Raw genomic sequence first — 19,301 nt, forward strand, 5'->3', positions numbered from 1 at the left:
CGCTAAAGATCACAAAAAATGGTCAGAAAACTCCAGTTCATTGTAACTGGCAAGATGTTGCAAAGGGGCAGGGGGAAGAGAAAGAAAGTAGTTGATTTCATGTTGAAATCATGGTGTCTGCATGATCACAATCCAAAGATTGTGGTCTGGGATACTGGGACAGAAGAGATAATGTGCCCCTCTGGAGAAATCATGGAGGAGATGCAGCCATAATTAGTACGATTACTTTGTATCCTATGATGATCCTTCATAAATGTATTCCAAAGGTACAAATTCCTTTGCTTTAGCAAAGGGTGCCTATTTGTCCTATGCACATACGGATGCTTTATTATGAATCAATACAAGTGCTCTTCATACATCATTTCTTCATAATTTAACTTTTAGTGAATCCAAGGATTTTTGGAATGTGCTGAATCTTGCCGTCATTCACACTCACTAACATCTTTTGCCCTCTCTGACTGAAATGGCATCCCTTCCCGTTTTTAACATTTAACTTCAACACACTTTTTAAAAAAGTACTTTAATGGGGAATTTAGGGACTGCAGAGTCTGGCTCCCCCAAAAAGAATTTTCACACAGCAATGAAAACATCTGAAAAAACATTATTTTTGAGGTTTCCATATAAAACCTAACATGAAATGGTGCCAGATATTTAACTACATTTTGGTAATATTCCAGTGACTACATATAGAACTGTTTACTTTGCCCAGCAATGGTGCTTGAAAAATCTAGTTAACTTTTCAAAATGAAATTTAGCAAATAGAGCTATATATTGCTTTGCTAAGAATAGGGCAACCCTAACTTAAATGAGCTGAAACATAAATCACAGAGCAGTCATGAAAAGAAGTCAGGGGTTCTTTTCTAGGAAAAGAGATCCCCAGGCTCACATTGAAAACACACCCTCTGATCTAGAAGCCCTTCTTCCTAAGCCCGGATGTAAGGGAAATGCACTCTGCATTACGGACACTTTGTTCTATTCTTACCTCAGGTGTTCTAGAGTTAAGCCCTAGCACTGAGAAAAGATGCAGGGCCTCAACCCCAGTGCAACTGATCCCTACCTGCACTGTGCCCCCATGACAATTGGGAATGACAAAGTGGAAGAGAATATTTACATAGGAGTTCCCCCTCCACACACTGTTCAATGAGCAATTATTTTCTTTCTGCAAGGATCTTGACTGCAGCTCAGAATGCAACCTCAAAGTCTGCCACAGCTGCTGATCACAGAGAACCCCACTTCCTGCCACCTCAAACCATGCAACTCCCTCATTTTCATGGCCCTGTGGAGATAAATAATGCATATTAATATGGAAAGTATCAACAGCCGAATCCCTTAAATAGTGTTTGCAAAAATCAAACCTCTCTTCAAATCCAAATGATGCACCTCTATTAATTTTGATGGAGGAAAAGAAGAAAAAAGTCGAGAACGCCATGAAAAGGCCTTTGAAAAGTGTTAGATCCCCATCCTTGAAAAGGTGCATTATGTTTAATATGTAGTAGAGATGTAGTTCTAATGAACAAACAGCCTCAAGGCTATACCAGAAAAGGGCTCTTTAAGGATGAGGCTATAAAATTAAAAAAAAAAAAATTGGCAGGGCTGGATCTGTTTTGCTTGTTATGCCCAAGTCATTAAATTGAGTAATGTAGAAAAACAATTATTTGCATCTTAATTATCTGAAACTTCTTTATATTCCAAGGCACATTCCACAGAAGCTGTGCACGCCTCGTGATCCTTTGTGCAGCAGCAGCGGGAAACGTGCCCAATCAAACCCTCTTGCCAGATAGATAGCATCCCTCGTCTCGGGTGTAGAAGGGACACCATTTCTCTGGCCTGGCCCTCCTCTTTCCCCATATGCTACAATGCAGAGGATCATGCCCAGAATTCATAATGCATTCCCTGATCCAAGCAAACTATATAAATAGCATTGATACTTCATTTGGATTTTGGATTCACCTTTAACTTTCCAGCATACGAGTTTTGCAGATTTGTAAGGCCCAAAGGCAACTGGCAGCCATGTAGGGAGGCTGGAGGACCTTGTCCTTTCCCCAACCAAAGGAGAGTTGTGTTATATGCCCCTCACATGGCACAGCTGTGCTATGTAGAGCTGATGGCAGGACTGGTTGCACGTCTGCACTGAAGTTAGGCCCCATGAGTGGTGGAAGGGAACATAGAAAACTCAATGGAATAATAGCAACACTGCTGCTTTCTATGCGTGTATTCATTTGGACCTACTTTCTCATAACGTTCATTACCTAGATGCCTCCCATTTATATCCCTCTTTAATATATCTTCTGGATATACCACAAAAATTTGGGTCATCCGTTGATTTTTAATAATTTTTTTACATTTCCCCCTTAAACCCATTTCCTGGTATGCAAAGGATCTAGCCGCCTGGTAGCAACAACAGCAACAGCTTAGCACTGGAGGGAATAATTCAAGGGAAACAGGTACGTGGGGTGAAGCTTTGTATGGAGTGTGTCCTGGGCCCCAACAGTTGTCAAAACAGTTATAAAGCGCTTTAAAGCAGTAGTGTAGATCCTGCCATAGTCATATAGAAGAAACAAGAAAGAAACATTAAGGATGCAATCTTATCTTGATAACTGGCCGCCTCTGAAGTCAGAGGCTGCTGAGTATTCAATGCAGTGCAGCTGAAGCATGGAAGCGACCCCTGCTTCCATATTCCAGCTGCCCTCCATTTTTGCCTAGATGGGCAATTTCTCTTGTTTAGGTGCAGTTTTGTGGAGGGGGAGCCCTGGTTCTGACCTTGGAGCCCAGAAACAGACATTTTTATGGGCCTCTAAACAGTATCTAGTGGCCGTAGGATTGCACCCTTAGGCTGTGATCTTAAATGCACTTGCTTGCAAGTAAGTTCTGTCCAAAGAAGCTCGACTTACAAATATAAATGTGTTTAAGATTGGACTGCAAGGCAAATTAAAATGCAGTCAGCATCTACAATTAAAGCTAAGCAATTCCCACAATAATTGCAGCAAGTTTTATTACTATTATTTTAAGAATTTCATTTTGGAAAAAGAATAAGCAGAAAACAGAAATGTGTAGGATAAATGTCCCATTTACAGTTCTGGATGAAGAAAATGTGTAGGCCCATCCTTCTAACAGGCGCCTGGGACTATATGTAATACAAATACTATAAAATGCTATGGTTATTTCCTGCAACTTTTCACTGTATTACAGAGGTGAGAAAATCTGGGAATGTTGTGCTCACCCAGTCCCTGTGTGTACCCCCATCCAAGGTCTCTCTAAATATTCCTATCCCAGCTGCTGACTGTGCCCCTGTATCTTTATGGATTTTCTGCCACGAATTCAATGGCTGGGTTCACACAACATGCTAGCCCACCCAGTGTTGATTGTTGTTAAACCATGATGTCGGAACACAATGCTTTATTGTGTTGTCTGAAGACAGTGTGTGGAGCAGACAAAGCTGTGTGTGCCACACAGCCTGCCTTGCACCCCCTAGCTATCCTGCTCCCCTCAGATGCAGTGGAGGATACTGCCCTGTTGTTACTGTTGAAGTACGAATCAGGTCAGCTTTTGTACATGGAATGGAGGGACTCACCATCTTGTCCTTTGCCTCAGGCCACAAAATCTTCTGGGCCACAACATGTTTGCCCCAAAATGCCTTGAGCCAGCCCTGGTGTCTGGGAACACCTTTGAGAATATTTTGAGTGAAATAAGACAACAGCCGAAAAGGGTGTCTCTTTCTCGTGAAGGCATGTTTATTTCCTCTATCTCCATTTTTGTGGAAACAGGTACTACAGTCAGGCCTTGAGCACTGAAGAAAAGCACATTCCTTGCACCCCCAGTTTCCATGCATGTGAATAATATGGGGCTGCATCACATCTTTGTCCAATCTATGATGAATAGTGTATGCACAGTGGGGTAAACTTAGCATATAACACAGTGTGTTAATCAGGCATATATGCATTACAGCTATACATGTGAAATACCTGATTTCCAAACCTTTCCACACTTTTGAGACTATGCACTTATTTGGCCAATCCCAAGCTGGTGTATGTATGTGTTTATTCACATGTTCTAATTTGTCATAAATGGCAAATGTCCCGGACTATGTTTCATTGGTCTGTTCTGAGTTTTTAGTGGCAATTGAATTTTAGTACTGTCTGGCGTTTGATAGCTGGTGTTTGAAAATTGTATTAATTACTGCTGTGTTATCATTGGATGGGAATTTTATCAGATAAGCGGCCCTTAAAGGCAGCATAGAAATAATTTAAATAAATAAATAAATAAAGTTACATCTACTCACATGAGAAGATGCAGGTATGCAGTGGTTGACAAGTAGAAACCATATTACTGAACCCAGCTGGAACAGGATAGAAAGCTGCACATGTGGGTGAATATGTTTGTGTATGAGGGAGTGCAGGGTAACACCATCCCAGGTCCATCCCAGCACCATTTTCAGTCCCCAAACCACCACACCGCATGTGTTCCTTGGGAGCAAGAAGGTTGCCCTCCTTTGGTATAGTCAATAGTGAGCTTGAAGGACCTAAAGTCTGACTAATAGAAGACAGCTTCCTGTGTAGGACTTCCACAGTAATTGAAACAGAATGATGTGTAGAAGAACAGATAGACAGGTAGGAGACTGTGTCAGGACTTAGGGTTTCTGTACACATCACCAAATCCCTTCATGAGAGGTACTATGGCCTAATCTACACCAAGCAGGATACAGCACTATGAAAGCAGTATATAAAAGGCAGGAGCCACGCTACTGCTTTTTAGCGGTATTAAAATACACTGACAACTGTTTGGGCCCATTGACACATACCATATACCGCTTTCATGCTGCTTTCATAGTGCTATATCCTGCTTGGTGTGGCTCCTGCCTTTTATATACCGCTTTCATAGTGCAATATCCTGCTTCGTGTAACTTAGGCCTATGTAATAGAATCATGTGGATCGTTAATGGGTGACTATTGTACTGAGGGTTGAAAACTGACCTCCCATTCTAAAAACATAAGAAGAGCCATGCTGAATCAAAATCAGACTAGTCCAGCATTCTGTTCACACAGTGACTACCCAGTTGCCTGTATGAAGTCCCAAGTATGTTCCATGTGCAGGTGTTCTGTGTTAATTCTTGCACATGTAGAAATCCAATAACTCAAAGTAGCCCTCATTGAGACTCAATGAATGGCAACTCTAAGGCACTTTTTATACTATAGAAAGTACTATGGATATGACAATAATAATTCTTTGAAACAACAATGAATGTGAATGTTGATTTTCTATCCCTCCCCTCAAAAATGACATGGAATGAAATAACTACTGGCGTAATTGCTTTGCACTACACCATGTAAGCCAATATTATCATTTAGATGATCATGCACAGTAAAGGTGTGGGAATGAATGTGAGCATCATTTGTGTAAGCAGCTAGCACCTGGGATCCAGACATGAGCTCTTTCCCCCTCCCCCATGCCAGAAAGAGATTCATGGTACTATCAGATTGTTTTTAACAGATCTTGGGCTGCAATTTTATTTTTTATTTTTTGCCTTGCTAAGAAGTCCTTGTCATTATGAATGTGCATTATGAGTGCATTGTGCACAGTCCTGGTATGCAAATGTGGAGCATTCAGAGAAGTGAAATCATTCTGTGTTATTATTATCTTTGTAAATTACATCTTAAGAGTTGGCGCTGTGGGTGTGTGAGTGTGTGTTTTTGAGGACTTTATGATGGCAGTTTAGTCTCCGCCACAGAGCACAAAGTGTTTCTTTCATTATTAACAATAACTGAGCCAATGAAAATGCTTTTAAAAATACACCAGACAAGCAGTTATCCAGCTCTTCCTCCTCGACATCCACAAACCATATTTTAGCATCTTATAAACCGGCATACAGAACAGCTTTGTAAACATCTGCTTTTCATTGTTAATTGTCAGGAAAAATTAGAGATTTAAATGCTTCTTTTGTAGTGCTCCATAATCCTGTAAGAAGAAAAGCACTAGATTCTCACCATCATTCCTTGTCTAGTACAGATACTTATTTATTTACTACTATATGCTACATTTCGTATACTTTTTTTTAAAAAAATTAAATGTTGGTTTACATTTATTTCTGAGGCTTTTCTTATCTAACATTTTAGATTTTATAAATGTAACAACCTCATTCTAGTTCTGTGAATGAGGCACACAACAAATGCAGAATTGTACATATCTCCTGACAGTTTAAACATACAATGACTTTAATTGAAATTTTGTTTTGTATGGTTTCTTCTACATATTTGAAAAAACACAAACTTTTAACAAAGTTCTAATAAAAACGTGAAGACCCCAAAATGTTATGAACTGTTGAGTATTATTTATAGGATGCACACAAATGAAACTGATGTGTTATTAAAAAGCAGGGATGAAAATTGCACCAAGTGCTCTTGGGATATTTATTTAGCAAAAGGCACAATGAAAAAAAGCATCTTCCTGGAACATCATAGTCGTTTTTTTAAAAAAATAACAATTTTCATTAAAAAAAAAAATCATCTGTCCAGTGTAGCCTGCCTAGATTTTTTTTTTTTTTTTTGCTTCAAGTGCTGTTCACATCACACAGTAGCTGCATTATCGGAGTGGTTGTAAAAGCAATCTATTCATGAAAATGTTCTACCTTTTAAAAATTGTATTATTCTTACCCTGGATTTGCCATATTTAATTCTCCTTTTACTCCTCCACTCATTGGAAAAATGCTTACAGTATAATAATAATTATGAGATCTGGTTCACTGAGCATTAACCATTTTCTTCATTTAGAACCATTCAATTAAATGTTTTCTCTGTGTGTTTATTTTAATTTCAATCTCTTTGAAATACAAATTCACCCAGTTAAACATCAACTTAGAATTTTAACACACTTTGTTAGTTTATAGTGCAGGAGATGTCTGAGATGTACGGCTATACTTATTTTATCTCATTTCCCTCTTGCTCTTCATTTGTCACTTATCCTGCTTATTTTATTGAACTACCATCGACATAAACCCCATTGCTGCACATAAAATGTAATTAAAATGCAGTTTTAACAACAACTATACAATGATGTCAATGATCTCAAAGATATATAAATTACAGTGTGGATTAAGTTAATATGAGGGACCAGAATTAACATTTGATAACAAAATACATGGCTTAAAAATCTAGTTGCTATATTCCATAACAATGCCAGTTTAATATGGGTGAAGGATCATGAAGTCTAATCCTAAACACATTTTTCTTTCTCTCTTTCAGAATTATCGCTATTATGTAAATTTTATTTTATATATTAATGCCACTATATACTTGCAAAGCATGTCTTCCATGAAAGAAATCAAGGTGCAGAAACACAGTACTATAAAACATAATTTACTAAAGAACTGCCAACAGAGTTGTACTATTCCTCTGATATACTTACCTCTAATACTTACCTCTAATACAGCCAGCATTCTTGTCCCATTACCACTTGCTGATGTCATGCGTTCAAGAGGGATTGATCAGTGGCAGAGGGATAGCCCATTGGGTAAAATTCCACCACAGTGCTTAATGCATTTGTGTATTAGTTTCTATGATCCATAAATCTAATAATGCTTAACGGCATAATTTTCAGAATGCAAAGTGACTTATTGCAAAGACCACATACTTATAGTGCAAATAAAAATGCCCCCACATGTCAAAAGCTATTTGTATAAAATCCGGAAGACCACTACCTATAAGACGCTTTATCTCAAGTTACTCCATAATTAAACATTGAGAAGATTAGATTAGAAGATGATATTTAAGAATGTGTTGCTTTTGCAACAAAGTATGCTCTTGGTTTAGCACTTTTAAATGTTAATGGCAATTACTTATGTTCTCAACTGTTCATTATCTTTCTCCCAGGAAAAATCTGTTTGCTGTTTGTACCAGCACAATTAGGAACCAATATCGAAAAGTTAGGAATAAATGGAAAAGAATGACTGCATCTTAGTCTAAAAACTAAGCACTACTTTTAGCAGTTCCACCTCACACACACACACACACATCTGACATAAAAAGGATGCTGCAATAAAGAGAAAATGCGGCCTTGCTTTTGACCACATATATATTTGCTTTACACATTAGAGCAGATGTTAGATGAGCAGATGTACATCCCACTAATTTTGGTAGGGTGTATTCCCAGGTCAGTAGGTACAAGATTGCAGCCTAACACATTTTAACAGCAACCCTGCCTATAGAAGAATGCTGGCTGATATCCCTAATTACAATATTTACAGTCTTTGGAGAAGGCACACTATTAATATCTGACTTCGTCATGTGCACATCCCCCCATTTGTCTTTCTTCTTCTTTGTGCAAGTTTCTAACAATCTTAATTACTCTTAGCACCCTAATTATAGAAACATTTATTTCAAAGTAAGAACCACTGCAACATCCATCAGCTAATAATGGGGGAAACATTGGTTCTGCGAATAGAAGGGCTGGCCCATTTACGTTGGAAACATGTGGAGATGTTTATGTTTCTCTTTATAACAGGCTAAAAGCTGACATTGTGCTTTGCTTGTCGTTCATTAATTTGAACAGATTTAGATTGCGTCTTCTGATTTTAAGTTAGGCTAAATTCTCAGAATAGGTGATAATGATAGAGATCTTCAGAATCAGGCCCATTAGGCAATACTGTTGTACAGTTTCCTTTAATCTTCATTCACCATCCTATTATAAATGTAGGCAAATTAGGATCAATATGCAAGTTCTTTATGCATATATATGTAGCCAGGATACAGAGTAAGCCATCAAACTGTATTGAAATAACGTTAGCAACAGTATAGTCATTCTTGCATACCTTTTATTTGATTTAGTGAGGCTTGTGCAGATATACTTCCAGTGTATTCTGGTTTTAGTGTTTGTGCATTGATTTGCTACATGGATTTCTTTACACTGAAGGACAGTTTTATACTGCCATGTTTCTTTTTCCTGACATCACAGCATATCAATGCTTTTCGTATCTATGTCCAAGTATCTCCATCTTTATCTGTATCCATGTAGATGTAATGCTATAGCTTAATGAAACAATAACGGTCCAAGCACATTATCAGTTGATTTTAGGAATCTCCTACAGTCTTCACAGTTCTACTACGCTACCGCAGTAAAGTAATAACTGTATTTGTTTTACTACAGGCCATAACAAACTAAACTACAGTGACCCCATTAACAAACAAGGCATGCCTTTTGTTAGCTGTCCAGATCCACCCAAATCAGTAGGAATTGTGGCATTGATTTTCCAGGCTTGCAGACAGATGTCTGTGCTTCAATATTCCTAGAGGTGATAAGCACTTAGGGATTTTTGCATCTTACTTGGGAGAAATAGTGTTTAGCACAGGCATTTTTGTACATAACCAGCTTTCATAAGGAAGGTCAAAGATCATCTGTAATTGTCATCTAGCCGACTTGACTTGCACTATGAAATCAAGGAATTATGTTTGCTCAGGGCATTTTCTATAAACTCCTTAAGTGCTACTTGGTTTATAATTCCATTATTAAAAAGAAAAGTTTTTTAAAAAACCATGGGGCCTAATCCTATGCTTGTTTACTCTGAAGTCAACCCCACTATATGCAGTAGTGCTGCCTTTTCAGATAAGGGAACATGGCCTTTCCTTTGCAAATAAAACATAATATTGTACCAGAAGCTTTGGGCATATAACATCACAGGCTGCACAAGTAGAGAAGATGGCAAATTGAGAGTATAAGATTCTTACGGAGTTCTCAAGTTGCATATTTTGGAGCTGTTAAGAACTTGTACCACTAATTTTGGAGGAATGTCCAAAATAAAGTTTTCAAAATAGTGAGGTCAGTTTTTATTTCAGAAAAGTACTCAGAGACATCTAACGAGGAATGAATGGCACTAATTTAGGTTTTCATTGCTGAAATGTCACTTCCCTTATTCACCACATTAGTTGTCCCATCTTCCACTTTTGTACCTGTTCACTGTTACAGGTTTTCTTTTATCATCTTTAGCATTTATTTAACTTCCAAACAGTTATTCATCCATTTCAATTTTTTTCTATCAAGTAACAAAGTTGAGAAATGAGAACAGCTATTAAAAAAAAAAACCAAAAATGAAAAACTTGACTAATCTCCACGCTGTAGTAAGCAGATTGTCTGTTGAGTGCAACCTGTAGAGGCAAGGGTGTCTTCAGATGAGAGAGTGTTTCCCAAGTCACTGAGGGATGTTTTCTCTACAGTTTAGCAAGGTCTCCACAAAAGTCAGACAAAGAGACCTCCAGCTATAGCATGGGACATTCCTTCCTATGCATTTCTGCATTAAACATAAACTCGCTGAGGTACTTGGTCCCAAGCTGTGCCTTTCATACAAGAATATTTTACTTCATAGCATTAGATTTAGAAATTTACCATTTTTAATTGTTGTAAACTGCCCAGAGAGCTTCGGCTGTGGGGCGGTATATAAATGTAATAAAATAAATAAATAAAATACAAAATTGTCAGGCCTTCTCCATTCTGGACTCCTCCTATGGACTTCATTATTAAGCCTGCAATTCCTCTACACACTGACCTAAAAGTAAATCCCATTGAACTCAATAGGACTTACTCCCAGGTAAGTGGGATAGGGCCTCCTTCTGAGTCTATATGCATAGGGTTGCACTGTTAGGGTATTTGGGTTGTGAGGAAGCTCAGGCTGCAGAGGGAGTTAGCCCGGTTGACTTCAGCGGTACTTCCTTTCGAGTAAAACCTGCATAGAGGATCGGGCTTCCTGGCTGCCATCCTAGGCCCATTTACTCGGGAGTAAGTGCCGTTGAGCTACCTGGGGCTTACTTATGAGGAAACATGCACACATAGGATCGGGCTGCAAAAGTGTCACAAGGCTCTTTTTTTAAAAAAAAAAAAAACTTTTTCGTGGCTATCCTTCTCTCTCCCTCTTTCGTTTTTGTTGAAATGTATAAAACACGTTCGCCTAACAGTCACGGCTCCCCATCCAAAAAGGAACTTCGCCAAACTCGGGAAAGCACCGGTTTCCCTCCGATATGAGCGCGTCTGTCTCCTGAAGGGACCTGGGAGTGCCGCTTCCAGATGCCTTTGCCAAGAGGAGAGGTTCTCCTTGCCCCCGTCCCATCTTCCCTCCCCCAAATCTGGAAATCTGGTCCATATGAATTTTGGCTTCCCAGATCGTCTGGCCGGGCAAGATTCCTCGAGGTGCCGCGCGAAAGCGGATAAATCAGGATTTAGGGGCAGAGGGGCTGCCGGGCAAGTCAGCGTGATTTATCTGTCTCCCCCTTCCCACCGCAGAGTTCTCGAGACACACACAGCCGGAAAGAAACGAGGCGGTCGCGGTCCTCCTGCGTTCTAAGAGACGGCCTCAAACGAGCGCGTCTGAACGTGCAAGGTTTCGTGTTCGAATAGTTTTCGACCCGCCCCAGCCTGCAGAGCCTTCTGCCCTCTCCATTACGAAAGGGCTTCTTGCCTCTCCAATCCCCCGGCCCTGTTCTTCGATCCCTAAACCGGCTTGGAAATGGGTTTTTCTTATGGGGTGCGAAGCGCTTGCCCGGACGCTCCTCCTCGGGGGGCTTCGGTATCTCTCCCCGCCCCCCTCCGGTCCTCCGCAAAATTCTCCCGCTCCAAGTGCTTCGGCTGCTATTCCAGAATTGGCCTCGAGGTGGCGTTTCAGACACATAAACAAAAGGCCCGCCAGGCGGCGGCGGCGGCCCCGCAAGCGCGCGCGCGTGTGTCTTTCGGCAGTTTACCTTTTATTAGGCTAACGGTGCCGCTAATGTTTTGGTTTTTAGTTCCGTCACGTCGGCCTTGTTAGAAGACGACCGGGGGGTGGGGAGGAGGGGGAGGAGGAGGAAATGTTGGAAGCAAAGGCTTCCAGAGAAACTCCTAACTTTTCCCTCTCGGCAAATGAGCGCTGCGATTGCGCCCAAGCTCGGAGTGCGGCTGCCGCCGAGTCTCACGCGCCGCCAGCCCCGTCCTTCTCCCGCCACCCCGCCGCCCCCACACGCCGCCACCCACCTTCGCACCCCCTTACCTGGCTTTTATTTTGCCCGGTCGCGGCGGGGTTTCCCTCCGTGGGAGGAGGAGGAGGAGGAGGAGGAGCGGATTCAGACCTCGAGCTGCCCCGTGGGGATGGAGCGGGTGACGAAAGTGCCCCCTTAACGCGCTCGGGACTTCGGGCGTCCTTCGGAACCCCGCCAGGTCTGAAGGCACCGCCATACATAGTCAAGGGGAGGGAAGCAGCCCGCTTACCTCCCGGGAGCGAAGGACAACCTCCGAGGCGGAGTAAGGCGAGCCCTCCGAGGTGCTGCCGCTTGGCCCGGGTCCCTTCTCCTCCCAGATCTCCCTGGTGCCGGTGACAAACTTGCAGCACGCCTCGGTCGCCTCTTCTGCTGCCGCCCTGTCGCTGCCCTGCCTCGCTTTCCCCAACGCAGCCCTGACACGTCCAGAAGCCCATTGACAGCGCTCCCCCTCCGCCTCCTCCTTTCCCCACTCGCGGCTTGTGGACTGCAAACCCCCCGCGTCTCCTTCTCCCCCAGCCCCCACCCACCCCGTCCTCCCGCCGACGGCCAGGATGACTTTTTGCCTTTGCTGTCAGGCTTTCTTGTGAGATCTAGGAAGCAGCAGGTAAGGATGCCAAAGCCGGTACAGGCTGCGCAAAGCGAGTGGAAGGCAGGCAGCCAGAGCTGGGGCAGAGGGCGCGTGGGAATGAGCGAGCCAGCGAGCATGGCTTGGGGTGGGACGGAGCGGTGCGCCCCAAAGATGATCCGCGCGGGAAAAGACTTTTAGGAAAACAAAAACAATCTGTGCGCTTTTTAAACAACAACAACCCTCATTTGCCTTTGCATTTGGAAGAATTCCTTCAGCCACCCACACTTCTTACACTTTGGTAGGACTAGTTTCCATCCCATCCGTTCCAAGCAACTTCTGTTCCTCCCCTTTTGGACGTGGGGGGAGGGGGAGGGAAGAATTACATTGGAGATGGCAGATGATGATGATTGAAAAAGTATTGTTTTTTTAAATTGCCCTCTGGAAGTGTGCAGAGCGTGGAATAATAATAATAATAATAATAATAATATCTTCACATTCCTGCGCGGTAATAATTACCCTCAGTTCCTTTAAGTGCAATACATTTTATTGCCTTAGAGACTATCTGCTGTTTGATTGAATTATTCATATATCTCCCCCCCCCTCCCTTTTTTGGTGTAGAAGATTGCATCTGGGGACACTGATGTGACGTGTAGACTTTCCCCCTCTCTCTCTTTTTTTTTTTCAGGAACAAAGGGAATGTGGAAATGAAAGAGAGGGGAGAGAGGCTGGCAGATGTGATGAGCTGCGGTGAAGGTGTCTCCAGTTTGGCACTCCCCCTTCTCTCTCTCTCTCTCTCTCTCCCTCTCCTTGCAGCCTCGGTGAATCACAGCCTTCCGCAGGCAGCCTGCCCTCTAGCACTGTAAGTACCCCCAGCCTGTTCTCCTAGTAGTAATAGCAGCAGCAGCAGCGTACAAATCCCAGCATCTCTCTCTCTCCCCCCCCCCCCCACTTTGAACTTCACATGGAACACAAGCGGGATCTTCCCAAACAACCTTCCCAAGTCAGGGGAGGGAAAGAAAGAAAAGAAAAGAAAAAAAGGGGGAGGAAAGAGATTTCACGTGTAACTTTTTTCTTTTGAATTGTGTTTGGGAGGGCAAGAACTTTAACAGCTTGCTTGGTTAGGTGTGTTTTTTGCGGAAGGCGCGGCGGGAAAAGAGGGCAGACCAAAGCAGGGGGGTGTTATTAGTGGAGTTGCAAGCTTTTGTGGTGGTCGATCCCCCCACCCCCACCCCAAGCTCGTGGTGTCAGATGAACTCCGAACGGGCACTTCTGCGAAAAGGACAATACCTCACCCTCACAATAGTCGACTTGAGGAATGTTTAGAGGGGGCTGGTTCAGCCTCTGTGTGGGTGGGCGTTGGGTGGGTCTGTATATGGGGGGGGAGTCGTGGGTTATTTGGGGATGGTTTGCTTCTGCCCCCAAATGCAAATCTCGGGACGGAGTTCAGCACAGTTTGAGAATTCGACACAAGGGATGGGATGGCCTGCAGGAGAACCATGTGCTAGCTTTCGCGTGAAGGAACTTTTTGCCAGTCGTGAGAGTTTTGTTTCCAACATTGTTTCTTGAAAAGATAATCGCTTGTCTCTTCTAATTCACTCTGAAAGGGTAGCTATTTCGCCATCGCCATCATCATCATCATCATCATCATCCATCTCAAGTTCCTTCTTTCCTCCCACCTGTAAACTTGACCTAAGGGAGTAAGTTCCCATAACCCTTTACTAGCAATTGAGTTTCGTTGAATGAAACGGGACTGGATCCTAAGCATTGTTTACCTGGATGTAAGTCCCGCTGAGTTCAGTGCAACTTGCTCCCAAGTAGGCAACGTTCTTATAGAGGCTGCAACTTTGTCCTGCGGGTCGCGGCGGGATTTACTCTCAGGAAGAGAGTGCTTTGGATCCCAGCTGCTGTCTCCCTCCTCTCCCCTCCGCCCCCACCCCTGTAGTAAGCAACCTGCTTATTGAGCGCCGCTCGTAATTCAGCACCGCTCCCTACAGAAAGCGTGTTCGAGGTGGCAGCTTTAGACGCGTGTGTCTGTCTCAAGGGTCCTGCGTGTGTGATCCAGCAGCGATGGGGGGCGAGGGTGGGGTGGGGGGCGGAGAGAGAGTTTAAGGAACGACTGCCTAAAACGCACACATACACACACGCTTTGATCTCCAAAGTGGTGGGACGCTGCAGGATTGCGTCGGTTTTTTTCAGTGGGGCTTCAGCGCTCCTAACTCTGCCTGCGATCCGGCTGCGCCACAGAGGACCCAGGTCCTGCACTTGCTCCGCTCCATCAAATGCCACACTCCCCGGAGCCAGGCGTGTGTCGGATGGGATGGTCCAAAATAAATACCCGGGAGGGGGAAACCACCGGGAGTCTTTCGGCTTCCAGCCGGGAGGCAAACGTCCCGTTAAGTTCAAACGCTTTCCCGTTCTCAGCATCATCACCACTTACTTCTCGGTAGCTTGGAGTCACTTCTCTGCGGTGACTTTGCCCCCCACTTAAACTTTAGCGGTAAGAAAGCAAAGCCGTGGGGAGTGGAGGGAGGAGACTCGCATTTATTAAGACCGAATAACGGCTTCCTGACGCTGAAAAGCTCGCTGGGGCGTCGATCCGAAGAAGGTTTGCTTTTTCAAGGAAATTACATCTTACTCAATAGGGCTCCCTTGAAATCAAGTTGTTCCTCCAAATCGGGAGGGGTGTGTGTGTGTGTGTCCCCACGCTAAGACGTCTCCTCTCTCTTTCCTCGCACAACGTGGAGTGATTTACTCACTTGCATCTCGACCTACATACCTTTACATGGAAGTAAGTCTCAGTTGGAAAGGAATTTCAAATTTGAATGGAACTCCTTGCCAAGGCGCTTTCTTGGAGCCAAAACAGATATGTGTAGCAGTTATGTCTGCTTTTCATTATTACTCTAGAGTACGTGTAGGGGCCCCTGATCTGTATCGTAACCCCCCTCGCACCTACTTTAGAGGTTTGTTTTGTTTTTTAAAAAAAGACCTAGCAGCTGGACACATATTTAGGTTGTAACCCACTACACAGCCATTGCTCTCATTGGGGCTTACTTCTGAGTAGACGTGTTTAGAACTGCACTGCTAAAGTAATGTCTGTTTTGGCCCTTAGGGTCAGGCTAACCCAGACGAGAGAGCTGAATTCAAAACTGTGTACGATGTAACCAAATACGTTTTTGTATCTACTGTTCTATTTGATCCCAGTTTCTTCGCTTGATATAAGACTAAAGGATCGTCATCACGAGTTTGCAATAATTCCAGATCGTTCCTGCCGGCGTGCCTTGTATTATTTTGTACCGTCTGCTTTCAGCGCTTCAAGGATGCTCCCAAATCGTCCCCTTTCCGCCTTTGAAATGGGATTGGTTTCTAATGAATACCTACCACCTGATGCTTCTTCTGTGGATTGATTGATATAACACGCCTCACAATCCGAAATCAGATAGGAGCTAGGGTTCCTCATATTATACTGTTCGGATATTTGGGGGGGGGGAGCCCCTTTTTTAAAACAGATCTCGGTGTAAGACAATACTTGCTGTGTTGGTATGAGAAAGTAACATATTCAAGAGTAAGTCATACAAAGTAGGTAAAGCAACGTCTGTTATTGGGCAGGTGCCTGTTGGTATAGGCGTATGCAAGTTTACGAATTACACAGGTCTCCTCATCAGATTTCTTAAATTCCTATGGAGAGGAGAGAGATTGCTCCCTGTAAATTGTAACATTTTCTTAATTTGTGTGACAATTTCTTTTTCAAAGAGAGAGAGAGATTGGAGAAAGAAGTTCAGACCATCTGTCAATGAAAAAGTGTACATGTGTTAAAACATTAATCTTACAGTTGTTCTCTACAAGCTTAATTCCACTAGGATATCTTGCAAACTAAACTAGGAGAAATGAATTGTATTTAGAATCATGAAGGGTACTCGGTGCAAACTTAGCTGGTTAAAAACTGAATGGAATGAGAAGAACAGTTGAAATTAGGATTTGTTATAGATGTGCATCTAATAGAATTTCAAGCAGCCCAGCAACACTGGATGAGTTTAAGCTTCTCATCTTGGAATGGTCCATCAGGATTGTAGGTTACTAAATATTACTGGAATTTGGGGAGGAATATCAGAATTAGACTTGAAACAAGAAGATGCTTTTTTAAAAAAAGCAGTCACGACTTTTAAAAACTACTTATTCTTCCGAAGGCAGAATGGAAATAGACCAGAATATCTTAGATTGTGTGGACAGTGTGCAAGCAAAGGAGAAAAGCTTCTATAAAGTTCAAAATATTTACCCCCCCGCCCGCCCCCATGAATTGAAATAAAACCAGATCAGGGCAAGCCCACACAAAGTTTCCCTTTCCATGTCGATTTATGGACGGATGGATATTTATCACGCTAGAGCTCTGTCTGGGTGGATTTTTTAGGATTCTACCCAAGCCCGCAAATCTGGGCTTCAGAGACTTCGGTGGCGGATGGAGGCTCCTTTCTTGGCCTTTGGGAATGTGTGTGCAGCTATTTTAAAACTGAAACGTTTCCCTGTCATGATCTGATCCTTCTAGAAAAGCGCGTGTGTGTGTGCGGGTGGGAAGGGGAGATGGTGGAAAAGGGGGTGGGAGGTGGGAAAGGCATGACCCAAAATACAAAGCCAAACAATCAACAAGCGTCTCCTCTGTTCTGGGGGCTTGGAGGAGGCTGCCTTCCGCGCGCCTCAGCCCTCCAACCCTTTCGCCTAGGTGCGAATAATATCAAAAGACAGAGCCACGTCGGTTTTTCCACTTTTGTTTGCTCACACGATCCCGGCGGCCCCTGACACTTTGAAAAGCCTCTTTCAAGGTTTGACTTGGAGGGGGGCGGTGTCTGCCCCCCCCCACTGCCACCGCTGAATTCCGAAAAAGAAATGATTGAAAGACTTTTCTCTTTCATGCAACACTAAACACACACACACCAAATAAACCTCTCCTTGATTTACTTTCTCCATCCCTTTACAGCTCTCCCTTCTCTTGCCTAGCCTCGGTTTTTAATTAACACTTCTAGGGAAGTGGAAGTTCCTAAAACGCCTGTCTGTGTTGTTTTGCGCGGAGAAGGGGGTGATGGTGGTGCGCACGAGCGCAAGGGACCAGCTCGGAAGGCTGGGGCAGCCCCCAGCAGCATTTCTGCTTGCCCCAGGCACGGATCTCGCCCCCACCCGGACTTGAAGTTGCGCGCCCACCTGCCTTCGCCCCCAGCCCCGCTTTCGGTGGCCAGTGCAGACAGTCGCGATTTCATCCCGCGGAAGCCGGTTGCGGGATGGTTCTTCTCCCCTTTGATTCCAAATCCCGAATTTTCTTCTTTTCACACTCCGGCCTTCGGCAAACTGCTGCCCTCCTCCTTCCAAATCAGGTGTAATGCGTCGCACCCCGCGCCTTTCCCTTTAAGTTACTCGGAAGTAAGTCCTTTTGATCTCGGTGGAACTGACTTCCAAGTCAGTTTACCCTGATTGCTACTCGCTTTTGCTTAATTTTGTAGAGGATTAGCAGCCCGCTCTTGTACACCTTTACTCAGAAGTAGGTCCCACTCTCTCCAATGGGACTTCCTCCCAAGTAAGTGTGCGTCGTATCGGGCTGCAAGAGAGAAAGTTTTAGTCTTCTCTTATAACTTTTGCTGCTTGGTCCTGACGATTAGCCCTGGGAAATGAGTCAATGTGGCTTCCTCTGCACACTACCTAACGAAGTAAGACCCATCGAACTCAGTGAGATTTACTTCTGAGTAAACATGCGTTGGCTCGTTCCACGACGGTGTTTAGGATTGAAGGCCTCTTTACTTATGTGAGCGGATAACTTTTGTATCCTTTTCGGTCTGAAATTACTCTTCTGCCTCCTTCCTCCAGTTCTCCCCTCATCTTTCCTTTCCTTCTGTCCCACGTTGCTCCTTCCTCATTTCAGTCTACATCACCCTTTCTTAAAAGTTCTAGGTACATGGTGCGTAAGAAAGGAATCATTTTACATTAACCTCTCTTGAGAAGAAGGCGTCTTTCCGTTCTAATCTCCCCTTCAGCTTTCTATTCAGCCTTGCCAGTCATTTAATCCTACAGGCCTATTCTATGTCGGGTTACTCGAAAGTAAGCTTAGCATTCGGTAGGCTTACTCGCAAGTAAGTGTGTACAGGATCCCATCCTTAATCAGCATGGCTCCGGAGAATCAAGATTTCGTTCCATCCCATATTATGCCGCCCTCCCTTCGAGGTAGGCCGACTGATTCAATGGAATAAAGGAGGCGTCCTGTCCACACTTACCGAAAGTCCAAATGTAAACAGGTAAAGGAGAATCGGATTGTAGTTGTGCTTAAAGTCAGTGAGAGTTCCAAAACCTATCCCAAATGTTCTCGGAAGCCAATCCTATTGGCTTCCATGGGATTCACTTCCAGGTTAGTGTGTCTAGAATAGCAGCCGAAGGCTGAAAGTATGTGCACCTTGATCCTGGAGTTAATCCCGCTGAAATCAGAGTAAACGTGCGCGGCTGCAATCTTTCTATTCACCCTCAGAGAGACTTACTCCTGAGTAAACATGCGGTGTACAGTATCTAATATGCATGTAAGAATCACAGAAAGTGAGATTTGAAAGTGCAATCAATAGGGCACGATCCTGCCTAAACTAAGTCCTGGCTTAACTTTGCCATTTAAATGAATGGGATTTACTAGAAATATTAACTTTGACTGGATTGCGACCATACCTGATTAATATTAAGTTCCATTGAAAATAATGAATAACTAATTTCCAGCAAAGGCTTAA

General features: G+C 43.5%; 1 protein-coding gene across 1 annotated transcript in view; it reads left to right on the top strand.

Annotated features, from left to right (window-relative positions):
• Nucleotides 1-13,272: 13,272 nt before the first annotated feature.
• Nucleotides 13,273-19,301, top strand: part of SOX6 (SRY-box transcription factor 6) — a 530,518-nt gene continuing 524,489 nt past the window's right edge. The window contains exon 1 of the mRNA XM_063117232.1: nt 13,273-13,414. The gene's annotated coding sequence lies outside the window, so the exon portion shown is untranslated. The remainder of the gene's footprint in view (nt 13,415-19,301) is intronic.

The sequence above is a fragment of the Elgaria multicarinata genome, chromosome 2, assembly GCF_023053635.1.
Source record: "Elgaria multicarinata webbii isolate HBS135686 ecotype San Diego chromosome 2, rElgMul1.1.pri, whole genome shotgun sequence".
NCBI lineage: Eukaryota > Metazoa > Chordata > Lepidosauria > Squamata > Anguidae > Elgaria > Elgaria multicarinata.